Consider the following 14,114-nt stretch of genomic DNA (forward strand, 5'->3'; position numbering starts at 1 on the left):
AGTTCAAAGAATATCAAACACATTTAATACTTTTACTTCTTCAGTTCAAAGAATATCAAACACATTTAATACTTTTACTTCTTTCAGTTCAAAGAATATCAAACACACTTCTTTCAGTTCAAAGAATATCAAACACATTTAATACTTTTACTTCTTTCAGTTCAAAGAATATCAAACACATTTAATACTTTTACTTCTTTCAGTTCAAAGAATATCAAACACATTTAATACTTTTACTTCTTTCAGTTCAAAGAATATCAAACACATTTAATACTTTTACTTCTTTCAGTTCAAAGAATATCAAACACATTTAATACTTTTACTTCTTTCAGTTCAAAGAATATCAAACACATTTAATACTTTTACTTCTTTCAGTTCAAAGAATATCAAACACATTTAATACTTTTACTTCTTTCAGTTCAAAGAATATCAAACACATTTAATACTTTTACTTCTTTCAGTTCAAAGAATATCAAACACATTTAATACTTTTGCTTCTTGCAGTTCAAAGAATATCAAACACATTTAATACTTTTGCTTCTTTCAGTTCAAAGAATATCAAACACATTTAATACTTTTACTTCATTCAGTTCAAAGAATATCAAACACATTTAATACTTTTACTTCTTTCAGTTCAAAGAATATCAAACACATTTAATACTTTTACTTTTTTCAGTTCAAAGAATATCAAACACATTTAATACTTTTACTTCTTTCAGTTCAAAGAATATCAAACACATTTAATACTTTTACTTCTTTCAGTTCAAAGAATATCAAACACATTTAATACTTTTACTTCTTTCAGTTCAAAGAATATCAAACACATTTAATACTTTTACTTCTCTCAGTTCAAATAATATCAAACACATTTAATACTTTTACTTCTTGCAGTTCAAAGAATATCAAACACATTTAATACTTTTGCTTCTTTCAGTTCAAAGAATATCAAACACATTTAATACTTTTGCTTCTTTCAGTTCAAAGAATATCAAACACATTTAATACTTTTGCTTCTTTCAGTTCAAATAATATCAAACACATTTAATACTTTTCCTTCTTGCAGTTCAAATAATATCAAACACATTTAATACTTTTGCTTCTTGCAGTTCAAATAATATCAAACACATTTAATACTTTTGCTTCTTGCAGTTCAAAGAATATCAAACACATTTAATACTTTTGCTTCTTTCAGTTCAAAGAATATCAAACACATTTAATACTTTTACTTCATTCAGTTCAAAGAATATCAAACACATTTAATACTTTTACTTCTTTCAGTTCAAAGAATATCAAACACATTTAATACTTTTACTTCTTTCAGTTCAAAGAATATCAAACACATTTAATACTTTTACTTTTTTCAGTTCAAAGAATATCAAACACATTTAATACTTTTACTTCTTTCAGTTCAAAGAATATCAAACACATTTAATACTTTTACTTCTTTCAGTTCAAAGAATATCAAACACATTTAATACCTTTACTTTTTTCAGTTCAAAGAATATCAAACACATTTAATACTTTTACTTCTTTCAGTTCAAAGAATATCAAACACATTTAATACTTTTGCTTCTTGCAGTTCAAAGAATATCAAACACATTTAATACTTTTGCTTCTTTCAGTTCAAAGAATATCAAACACATTTAATACTTTTGCTTCTTTCAGTTCAAAGAATATCAAACACATTTAATACTTTTACTTCTTTCAGTTCAAAGAATATCAAACACATTTAATACTTTTGCTTCTTGCAGTTCAAAGAATATCAAACACATTTAATACTTTTGCTTCTTGCAGTTCAAAGAATATCAAACACATTTAATACTTTTGCTTCTTTCAGTTCAAAGAATATCAAACACATTTAATACTTTTACTTCTTTCAGTTCAAAGAATATCAAACACATTTAATACTTTTACTTCATTCAGTTCAAAGAATATCAAACACATTTAATACTTTAACTTCATTCTGTTCAAAAAATATCAAACACATTTAATACTTTTTATCAAACACTTCTTTCAGTTCAAAGAATATCAAACACATTTAATACTTTTGCTTCTTCCAGTTCAAAGAATATCAAACACATTTAATACTTTTACTTCTTTCAGTTCAAAGAATATCAAACACATTTAATACTTTTACTTCTTTCAGTTCAAAGAATATCAAACACATTTAATACTTTTACTTCTTCAGTTCAAAGAATATCAAACACATTTAATATTTAATTCTCAGTTCAAAGAATATCAAACACATTTAATACTTTTCTTCTTTCAGTTCAAAGAATATCAAACACATTTAATACTTTTACTTCTTTCAGTTCAAAGAATATCAAACACATTTAATACTTTTACTTCTTTCAGATCAAAGAATATCAAACACATTTAATACTTTTACTTCATTCAGTTCAAAGAATATCAAACACATTTAATACTTTTACTTCTTTCAGTTCAAAGAATATCAAACACATTTAATACTTTTACTTCTTTCAGTTCAAATAATATCAAACACATTTAATACTTTTACTTCTTTCAGTTCAAAGAATATCAAACACATTTAATACTTTTACTTCTTTCAGTTCAAATAATATCAAACACATTTAATACTTTTACTTCTTTCAGTTCAAAGAATATCAAACACATTTAATACTTTTACTTCTTTCAGTTCAAAGAATATCAAACACATTTAATACTTTTGCTTCTTGCAGTTCAAAGAATATCAAACACATTTAATACTTTTGCTTCTTTCAGTTCAAAGAATATCAAACACATTTAATACTTTTACTTCTCTCAGTTCAAATAATATCAAACACATTTAATACTTTTCCTTCTTGCAGTTCAAATAATATCAAACACATTTAATACTTTTGCTTCTTGCAGTTCAAATAATATCAAACACATTTAATACTTTTGCTTCTTGCAGTTCAAAGAATATCAAACACATTTAATACTTTTGCTTCTTTCAGTTCAAAGAATATCAAGCACATTTAATACTTTTACTTCATTCAGTTCAAAAAATATCAAACACCTTTAATAATTTTACTTCATTCAGTTCAAAAAATATCAAACACATTTAATACTTTTACTTTTTTCAGATCAAAGAATATCAAACACATTTAATACTTTTACTTCTTTCAGTTCAAAGAATATCAAACACATTTAATACTTTTACTTCTTTCAGTTCAAAGAATATCAAACACATTTAATACTTTTACTTCTTTCAGTTCAAAGAATATCAAACACATTTAATACTTTTACTTCTTTCAGTTCAAATAATATCAAACACATTTAATACTTTTCCTTCTTGCAATTCAAATAATATCAAACACATTTAATACTTTTGCTTCTTGCAGTTCAAAAAATATCAAACACATTTAATACTTTTGCTTCTTTCAGATCAGAGAATATCAAACACATTTAATACTTTTGCTTCTTTCAGTTCAAATAATATCAATCACATTTAATACTTTTCCTTCTTGCAGTTCAAATAATATCAAACACATTTAATACTTTTGCTTCTTGCAGTTCAAATAATATCAAACACATTTAATACTTTTGCTTCTTGCAGTTCAAAGAATATCAAACACATTTAATACTTTTGCTTCTTTCAGTTCAAAGAATATCAAACACATTTAATACTTTTACTTCATTCAGTTCAAAGAATATCAAACACGTTTAATACTTTTACTTCATTCAGTTCAAAAAATATCAAACACATTTAATACTTTTACTTCTTTCAGTTCAAAGAATATCAAACACATTTAATACTTTTGCTTCTTTCAGTTCAAAGAATATCAAACACATTTAATACTTTTACTTCTTTCAGTTCAAAGAATATCAAACACATTTAATACTTTTACTTCTTTCAGTTCAAAGAATATCAAACACATTTAATACTTTTACTTCTTCAGTTCAGTTCAAACACAATATCAAACACATTTAATACTTTTGCTTCTTTCAGTTCAAAGAATATCAAACACATTTAATACTTTTACTTCTTTCAGTTCAAAGAATATCAAACACATTTAATACTTTTACTTCTTTCAGTTCAAAGAATATCAAACACATTTAATACTTTTACTTCTTTCAGTTCAAAGAATATCAAACACATTTAATACTTTTACTTCTCTCAGTTCAAATAATATCAAACACATTTAATACTTTTGCTTCTTGCAGATCAAAGAATATCAAACACATTTAATACTTTTACTTCTTTCAGTTCAAAGAATATCAAACACATTTAATACTTTTACTTCTTTCAGTTCAAAGAATATCAAACACATTTAATACTTTTACTTCTTCAGTTCAAAGAATATCAAACACATTTAATACTTTTACTTCTTTCAGTTCAAAGAATATCAAACACATTTAATACTTTTACTTCTTTCAGTTCAAAGAATATCAAACACATTTAATACTTTTACTTCTTCAGTTCAAAGAATATCAAACACATTTAATACTTTTACTTCTTTCAGTTCAAAGAATATCAAACACATTTAATACTTTTACTTCTTTCAGTTCAAAGAATATCAAACACATTTAATACTTTTACTTCTTTCAGTTCAAAGAATATCAAACACATTTAATACTTTTACTTCTTCAGTTCAATTCAAAAATTTAATATCAAATCACATTTAATACTTTTACTTCTTTCAGTTCAAAGAATATCAAACACATTTAATACTTTTACTTCTTTCAGTTCAAAGAATATCAAACACATTTAATACTTTTACTTCTTTCAGTTCAAAGAATATCAAACACATTTAATACTTTTACTTCTTTCAGTTCAAAGAATATCAAACACATTTAATACTTTTACTTCTTTCAGTTCAAAGAATATCAAACACATTTAATACTTTTACTTCTTGCAGTTCAAAGAATATCAAACACATTTAATACTTTTGCTTCTTTCAGTTCAAAGAATATCAAACACATTTAATACTTTTGCTTCTTTCAGTTCAAAGAATATCAAACACATTTAATACTTTTGAATATCAAACACTTCTTTCAGTTCAAAGAATATCAAACACATTTAATACTTTTACTTCTTTCAGTTCAAAGAATATCAAACACATTTAATACTTTTGCTTCTTTCAGTTCAAAGAATATCAAACACATTTAATACTTTTGCTTCTTGCAGTTCAAAGAATATCAAACACATTTAATACTTTTACTTCTTCAGTTCAAAGAATATCAAACACATTTAATACTTTTACTTCTTTCAGTTCAAAGAATATCAAACACATTTAATACTTTTGCTTCTTTCAGTTCAAAGAATATCAAACACATTTAATACTTTTACTTCATTCAGTTCAAAGAATATCAAACACATTTAATACTTTTTTTACTTTTCAGTTCAAAGAATATCAAACACATTTAATACTTTTACTTCTTTCAGTTCAAAGAATATCAAACACATTTAATACTTTTACTTCTTTTCAGTTCAAAGAATATCAAACACATTTAATACTTTTACTTTTTTCAGTTCAAAGAATATCAAACACATTTAATACTTTTACTTCTTTCAGTTCAAAGAATATCAAACACATTTAATACTTTTACTTCTTTCAGTTCAAAGAATATCAAACACATTTAATACTTTTACTTCTTTCAGTTCAAAGAATATCAAACACATTTAATACTTTTACTTCTTTCAGTTCAAAGAATATCAAACACATTTAATACTTTTACTTCTTTCAGTTCAAAGAATATCAAACACATTTAATACTTTTGCTTCTTTCAGTTCAAAGAATATCAAACACATTTAATACTTTTACTTCTTTCAGTTCAAAGAATATCAAACACATTTAATACTTTTACTTCTTTCAGTTCAAAGAATATCAAACACATTTAATACTTTTACTTCTTTCAGTTCAAAGAATATCAAACACATTTAATACTTTTACTTCTTTCAGTTCAAAGAATATCAAACACATTTAATACTTTTACTTCTTTCAGTTCAAAGAATATCAAACACATTTAATACTTTTACTTCTTTCAGTTCAAAGAATATCAAACACATTTAATACTTTTACTTCTTTCAGTTCAAAGAATATCAAACACATTTAATACTTTTACTTCTTTCAGTTCAAAGAATATCAAACACATTTAATACTTTTACTTCATTCAGTTCAAAGAATATCAAACACATTTAATACTTTTGCTTCTTTCAGATCAAAGAATATCAAACACATTTAATACTTTTACTTCTTTCAGTTCAAAGAATATCAAACACATTTAATACTTTTACTTCTTTCAGTTCAAAGAATATCAAACACATTTAATACTTTTACTTCTTTCAGTTCAAAGAATATCAAACACATTTAATACTTTTACTTCTTTCAGTTCAAAGAATATCAAACACATTTAATACTTTTACTTCTTTCAGTTCAAAGAATATCAAACACATTTAATACTTTTACTTCTTTCAGTTCAAAGAATATCAAACACATTTAATACTTTTACTTCTTTCAGTTCAAAGAATATCAAACACATTTAATACTTTTGCTTCTTTCAGTTCAAAGAATATCAAACACATTTAATACTTTTGCTTCTTTCAGTTCAAAGAATATCAAACACATTTAATACTTTTGCTTCTTGCAGTTCAAATAATATCAAACACATTTAATACTTTTACTTCTTGCAGTTCAAATAATATCAAACACATTTAATACTTTTGCTTCTTGCAGTTCAAAGAATATCAAACACATTTAATACTTTTGCTTCTTTCAGTTCAAAGAATATCAAACACATTTAATACTTTTACTTCATTCAGTTCAAAAAATATCAAACACATTTAATACTTTTACTTCATTCAGTTCAAAAATATCAAACACATTTAATATTTTTACTTTATTCAGTTCAAAGAATATCAAACAAATTAAATACTTTTGCTTTTTGCAGTTCAAAGAATATCAAACACATTTAATACTTTTACTTCTTTCAGTTCAAAGAATATCAAACACATTTAATACTTTTCCTTCTTCAGTTCAAATAATATCAAACACATTTAATACTTTTCCTTCTTGCAGTTCAAATAATATCAAACACATTTAATACTTTTGCTTCTTGCAGTTCAAAAAATATCAAACACATTTAATACTTTTACTTCTTTCAGTTCAAAGAATATCAAACACATTTAATACTTTTGCTTCTTTCAGTTCAAATAATATCAAACACATTTAATACTTTTCCTTCTTGCAGTTCAAATAATATCAAACACATTTAATACTTTTGCTTTTGCAGTTCAAATAATATCAAACACATTTAATACTTTTGCTTCTTGCAGTTCAAAGAATATCAAACACATTTAATACTTTTGCTTCTTTCAGTTCAAAGAATATCAAACACATTTAATACTTTTACTTCATTCAGTTCAAAGAATATCAAACACATTTAATACTTTTACTTCATTCAGTTCAAAGAATATCAAACACATTTAATACTTTTACTTCTTTCAGTTCAAAGAATATCAAACACATTTAATACTTTTGCTTCTTTCAGATCAAAGAATATCAAACACATTTAATACTTTTGCTTCTTTCAGTTCAAAGAATATCAAACACATTTAATACTTTTACTTCTCTCAGTTCAAATAATATCAAACACATTTAATACTTTTACTTCTTTCAGTTCAAAGAATATCAAACACATTTAATACTTTTACTTCTTTCAGTTCAAAGAATATCAAACACATTTAATACTTTTACTTCTTTCAGTTCAAAGAATATCAAACACATTTAATACTTTTGCTTCTTTCAGTTCAAAGAATATCAAACACATTTAATACTTTTACTTCTTTCAGTTCAAAGAATATCAAACACATTTAATACTTTTACTTCTTTCAGTTCAAAGAATATCAAACACATTTAATACTTTTACTTCTTTCAGTTCAAAGAATATCAAACACATTTAATACTTTTACTTCTTTCAGTTCAAAGAATATCAAACACATTTAATACTTTTACTTCTTTCAGTTCAAAGAATATCAAACACATTTAATACTTTTGCTTCTTTCAGTTCAAAGAATATCAAACACATTTAATACTTTTACTTCTTTCAGTTCAAAGAATATCAAACACATTTAATACTTTTACTTCTTTCAGTTCAAAGAATATCAAACACATTTAATACTTTTACTTCTTTCAGTTCAAAGAATATCAAACACATTTAATACTTTTGCTTCTTTCAGTTCAAAGAATATCAAACACATTTAATACTTTTACTTCTTTCAGTTCAAAGAATATCAAACACATTTAATACTTTTACTTCATTCAGTTCAAAGAATATCAAACACATTTAATACTTTTACTTCTTTCAGTTCAAAGAATATCAAACACATTTAATACTTTTACTTCTTTCAGTTCAAAGAATATCAAACACATTTAATACTTTTACTTCTTTCAGTTCAAAGAATATCAAACACATTTAATACTTTTACTTCTTTCAGTTCAAAGAATATCAAACACATTTAATACTTTTGCTTCTTTCAGTTCAAAGAATATCAAACACATTTAATACTTTTACTTCTTTCAGTTCAAAGAATATCAAACACATTTAATACTTTTACTTCTTTCAGTTCAAAGAATATCAAACACATTTAATACTTTTACTTCTTTCAGTTCAAAGAATATCAAACACATTTAATACTTTTACTTCTTTTCAGTTCAAAGAATATCAAACACATTTAATACTTTTACTTCTTCAGTTCAAAGAATATCAAACACATTTAATACTTTTACTTCTTTCAGTTCAAAGAATATCAAACACATTTAATACTTTTACTTCTTTCAGTTCAAAGAATATCAAACACATTTAATACTTTTACTTCTTTCAGTTCAAAGAATATCAAACACATTTAATACTTTTACTTCTTTCAGTTCAAAGAATATCAAACACATTTAATACTTTTACTTCCTTCAGTTCAAAGAATATCAAACACATTTAATACTTTTACTTCTTTCAGTTCAAAGAATATCAAACACATTTAATACTTTTACTTCTTTCAGTTCAAAGAATATCAAACACATTTAATACTTTTGCTTCTTGCAGTTCAAAGAATATCAAACACATTTAATACTTTTACTTCTTTCAGTTCAAAGAATATCAAACACATTTAATACTTTTACTTCTTTCAGTTCAAATAATATCAAACACATTTAATACTTTTCCTTCTTGCAGTTCAAATAATATCAAACACATTTAATACTTTTGCTTCTTGCAGTTCAAATAATATCAAACACATTTAATACTTTTGCTTCTTGCAGTTCAAAGAATATCAAACACATTTAATACTTTTGCTTCTTTCAGTTCAAAGAATATCAAGCACATTTAATACTTTTACTTCATTCTGTTCAAAGAATATCAAACACGTTTATTACTTTTACTTCATTAAGTTCAAAAAATATCAAACACATTTAATATTTTTACTTTATTCAGTTCAAAGAATATCAAACACATTTAATACTTTTGCTTTTTTGCAGTTCAAAGAATATCAAACACATTTAATACTTTTACTTCTTTCAGTTCAAAGAATATCAAACACATTTAATACTTTTACTTCTGTCAGTTCAAATAATATCAAACACATTTAATACTTTTCCTTCTTGCAGTTCAAATAATATCAAACACATTTAATACTTTTGCTTCTTGCAGTTCAAAAAATATCAAACACATTTAATACTTTTGCTTCTTTCAGCTTCTTTCAAAGAATATCAAACACATTTAATACTTTTGCTTCTTTCAGTTCAAAGAATATCAAACACATTTAATACTTTTCCTTCTTGCAGTTCAAAGAATATCAAACACATTTAATACTTTTGCTTCTTGCAGTTCAAATAATATCAAACACATTTAATACTTTTGCTTCTTGCAGTTCAAAGAATATCAAACACATTTAATACTTTTGCTTCTTTCAGTTCAAAGAATATCAAACACATTTAATACTTTTACTTCATTCAGTTCAAAGAATATCAAACACATTTAATACTTTTACTTCATTCAGTTCAAAAAATATCAAACACATTTAATACTTTTCCTTCTTGCAGTTCAAAGAATATCAAACACATTTAATACTTTTGCTTTTTGCAGTTCAAAGAATATCAAACACATTTAATACTTTTACTTCTTTCAGTTCAAAGAATATCAAACACATTTAATACTTTTACTTCTTTCAGTTCAAAGAATATCAAACACATTTAATACTTTTACTTCTTCAGTTCAAAGAATATCAAACACATTTAATACTTTTGCTTCTTTCAGTTCAAAGAATATCAAACACATTTAATACTTTTGCTTCTTTCAGTTCAAAGAATATCAAACACATTTAATACTTTTACTTCTTTCAGTTCAAAGAATATCAAACACATTTAATACTTTTACTTCTTTCAGTTCAAAGAATATCAAACACATTTAATACTTTTACTTCTTTCAGTTCAAAGAATATCAAACACATTTAATACTTTTACTTCTTTCAGTTCAAAGAATATCAAACACATTTCAGTTCAAAGAAATCAAACACATTTTTACTTTTCTTCAGTTCAAAGAATATCAAACACATTTAATACTTTTACTTCTTTCAGTTCAAAGAATATCAAACACATTTAATACTTTTACTTCTTTCAGTTCAAAGAATATCAAACACATTTAATACTTTTACTTCTTTCAGTTCAAAGAATATCAAACACATTTAATACTTTTACTTCTTCAGTTCAAAGAATATCAAACACATTTAATACTTTTGCTTCTTTCAGTTCAAAGAATATCAAACACATTTAATACTTTTGCTTCTTTCAGTTCAAAGAATATCAAACACATTTAATACTTTTGCTTCTTTCAGTTCAAAGAATATCAAACACATTTAATACTTTTACTTCTTTCAGTTCAAAGAATATCAAACACATTTAATACTTTTACTTCTTTCAGTTCAAAGAATATCAAACACATTTAATACTTTTACTTCTTTCAGTTCAAAGAATATCAAACACATTTAATACTTTTACTTCTTTCAGTTCAAAGAATATCAAACACATTTAATACTTTTACTTCTTTCAGTTCAAAGAATATCAAACACATTTAATACTTTTACTTCTTTCAGATCAAAGAATATCAAACACATTTAATACTTTTACTTCTTTCAGTTCAAAGAATATCAAACACATTTAATACTTTTACTTCATTCAGTTCAAAGAATATCAAACACATTTAATACTTTTACTTCTTTCAGTTCAAAGAATATCAAACACACTTCTTTCAGTTCAAAGAATATCAAACAATACTTTTACTTCTTTCAGTTCAAAGAATATCAAACACATTTAATACTTTTACTTCTTTCAGTTCAAAGAATATCAAACACATTTAATACTTTTACTTCATTCAGTTCAAAGAATATCAAACACATTTAATACTTTTACTTCTTTCAGTTCAAAGAATATCAAACACATTTAATACTTTTACTTCTTTCAGTTCAAAAAATATCAAACACATTTAATACTTTTCCTTCTTGCAGTTCAAAGAATATGAAACACATTTAATACTTTTGCTTCTTTCAGATCAGAGAATATCAAACACATTTAATACTTTTGCTTCTTTCAGTTCAAATAATATCAAACACATTTAATACTTCTCCTTCTTGCACTTCAAATAATATCAAACACATTTAATACTTTTGCTTCTTGCAATTTAAATAATATCAATCACTTTAATACTTTTGCTTCTTGCAGTTCAAAGAATATCAAACACATTTAATACTTTTGCTTCTTTCAATTCAAAGAATATCAAGCACATTTAATACTTTTACTTCATTCAGTTCAAAAAATATCAAACACGTTTAATAATTTTACTTCATTCAGTTCAAAAAATATCAAACACATTTAATACTTTTACTTTTTTCAGATCAAAGAATATCAAACACATTTAATACTTTTGCTTTTTGCAGATCAAAGAATATCAAACACATTTAATACTTTTACTTCTTTCAGTTCAAAGAATATCAAACACATTTAATACTTTTACTTCTTTCAGTTCAAAGAATATCAAACACATTTAATACTTTTCCTTCTTGCAGTTCAAATAATATCAAACACATTTAATACTTTTGCTTCTTGCAGTTCAAAAAATATCAAACACATTTAATACTTTTGCTTCTTTCAGTTCAAAGAATATCAAACACATTTAATACTTTTGCTTCATTTTCAGTTCAAATAATATCAAACACATTTAATACTTCTCCTTCTTGCACTTCAAATAATATCAAACACATTTAATACTTTTGCTTCTTGCAATTTAAATAATATCAAACACATTTAATACTTTTGCTTCTTGCAGTTCAAAGAATATCAAACACATTTAATACTTTTGCTTCTTTCAGTTCAAAGAATATCAAACACATTTAATACTTTTACTTCATTCAGTTCAAAGAATATCAAACACATTTAATACTTTTACTTCATTCAGTTCAAAGAATATCAAACACATTTAATACTTTTACTTCATTCAGTTCAAAGAATATCAAACACATTTAATACTTTTACTTCTTTCAGTTCAAAGAATATCAAACACATTTAATACTTTTACTTCTCTCAGTTCAAATAATATCAAACACATTTAATACTTTTACTTCTTTCAGTTCAAAGAATATCAAACACATTTAATACTTTTACTTCTTTCAGTTCAAAGAATATCAAACACATTTAATACTTTTACTTCTTGCAGTTCAAAGAATATCAAACACATTTAATACTTTTGCTTCATTCAGTTCAAAGAATATCAAACACATTTAATACTTTTACTTCTTTCAGTTCAAAGAATATCAAACACATTTAATACTTTTACTTCTTTCAGTTCAAAGAATATCAAACACATTTAATACTTTTACTTCTTTCAGTTCAAAGAATATCAAACACATTTAATACTTTTACTTCTTTCAGTTCAAAGAATATCAAACACATTTAATACTTTTACTTCTTTCAGTTCAAAGAATATCAAACACATTTAATACTTTTCAGTTCAAAGAATATCAAACACATTTAATACTTTTACTTCTTCAGTTCAAAGAATATCAAACACATTTAATACTTTTACTTCTTTCAGTTCAAAGAATATCAAACACATTTAATACTTTTACTTCTTTCAGTTCAAAGTTCAGTTCAAAGAATATCAAACACATTTAATACTTTTACTTCTTTCAGTTCAAAGAATATCAAACACATTTAATACTTTTACTTCTTTCAGTTCAAAGAATATCAAACACATTTAATACTTTTACTTCTTTCAGTTCAAAGAATATCAAACACATTTAATACTTTTACTTCTTTCAGTTCAAAGAATATCAAACACATTTAATACTTTTACTTTCTTCAGTTCAAAGAATATCAAACACATTTAATACTTTTGCTTCTTTCAGTTCAAAGAATATCAAACACATTTAATACTTTTACTTCTTTCAGTTCAAAGAATATCAAACACATTTAATACTTTTACTTCATTCAGTTCAAAGAATATCAAACACATTTAATACTTTTACTTCTTTCAGTTCAAAGAATATCAAACACATTTAATACTTTTACTTCTTTCAGTTCAAAGAATATCAAACACATTTAATACTTTTACTTCTTTCAGTTCAAAGAATATCAAACACATTTAATACATTTTACTTCTTTCAGTTCAAAGAATATCAAACACATTTAATACTTTTACTTCTTTCAGTTCAAAGAATATCAAACACATTTAATACTTTTGCTTCTTGCAGTTCAAAAATTTAATATCAAACACATTTAATACTTTTGCTTCTTTCAGTTCAAAGAATATCAAACACATTTAATACTTTTGCTTCTTTCAGTTCAAAGAATATCAAACACATTTAATACTTTTGCTTCTTTCAGTTCAAAGAATATCAAACACATTTAATACTTTTACTTCTTTCAGTTCAAAGAATATCAAACACATTTAATACTTTTGCTTCTTGCAGTTCAAAGAATATCAAACACATTTAATACTTTTGCTTCTTGCAGTTCAAAGAATATCAAACACATTTAATACTTTTGTTCAAAGAATATCAAACACTTCTTTCAGTTCAAAGAATATCAAACACATTTAATACTTTTACTTCATTCAGTTCAAAGAAT

The 14,114-nt window shown here is 24.0% G+C and overlaps 1 long non-coding RNA gene across 2 annotated transcripts in view; it reads left to right on the top strand.

Moving 5' to 3' along the window:
- LOC143229218 (uncharacterized) overlaps nucleotides 1-14,114 on the top strand; it is a 260,314-nt gene that overhangs the window by 126,109 nt on the left and 120,091 nt on the right. The gene's annotated exons all lie outside the window — the stretch shown is intronic.

The sequence above is a fragment of the Tachypleus tridentatus genome, chromosome 10 (assembly GCF_004210375.1).
Source record: "Tachypleus tridentatus isolate NWPU-2018 chromosome 10, ASM421037v1, whole genome shotgun sequence".
Classification (NCBI taxonomy): domain Eukaryota; kingdom Metazoa; phylum Arthropoda; class Merostomata; order Xiphosura; family Limulidae; genus Tachypleus; species Tachypleus tridentatus.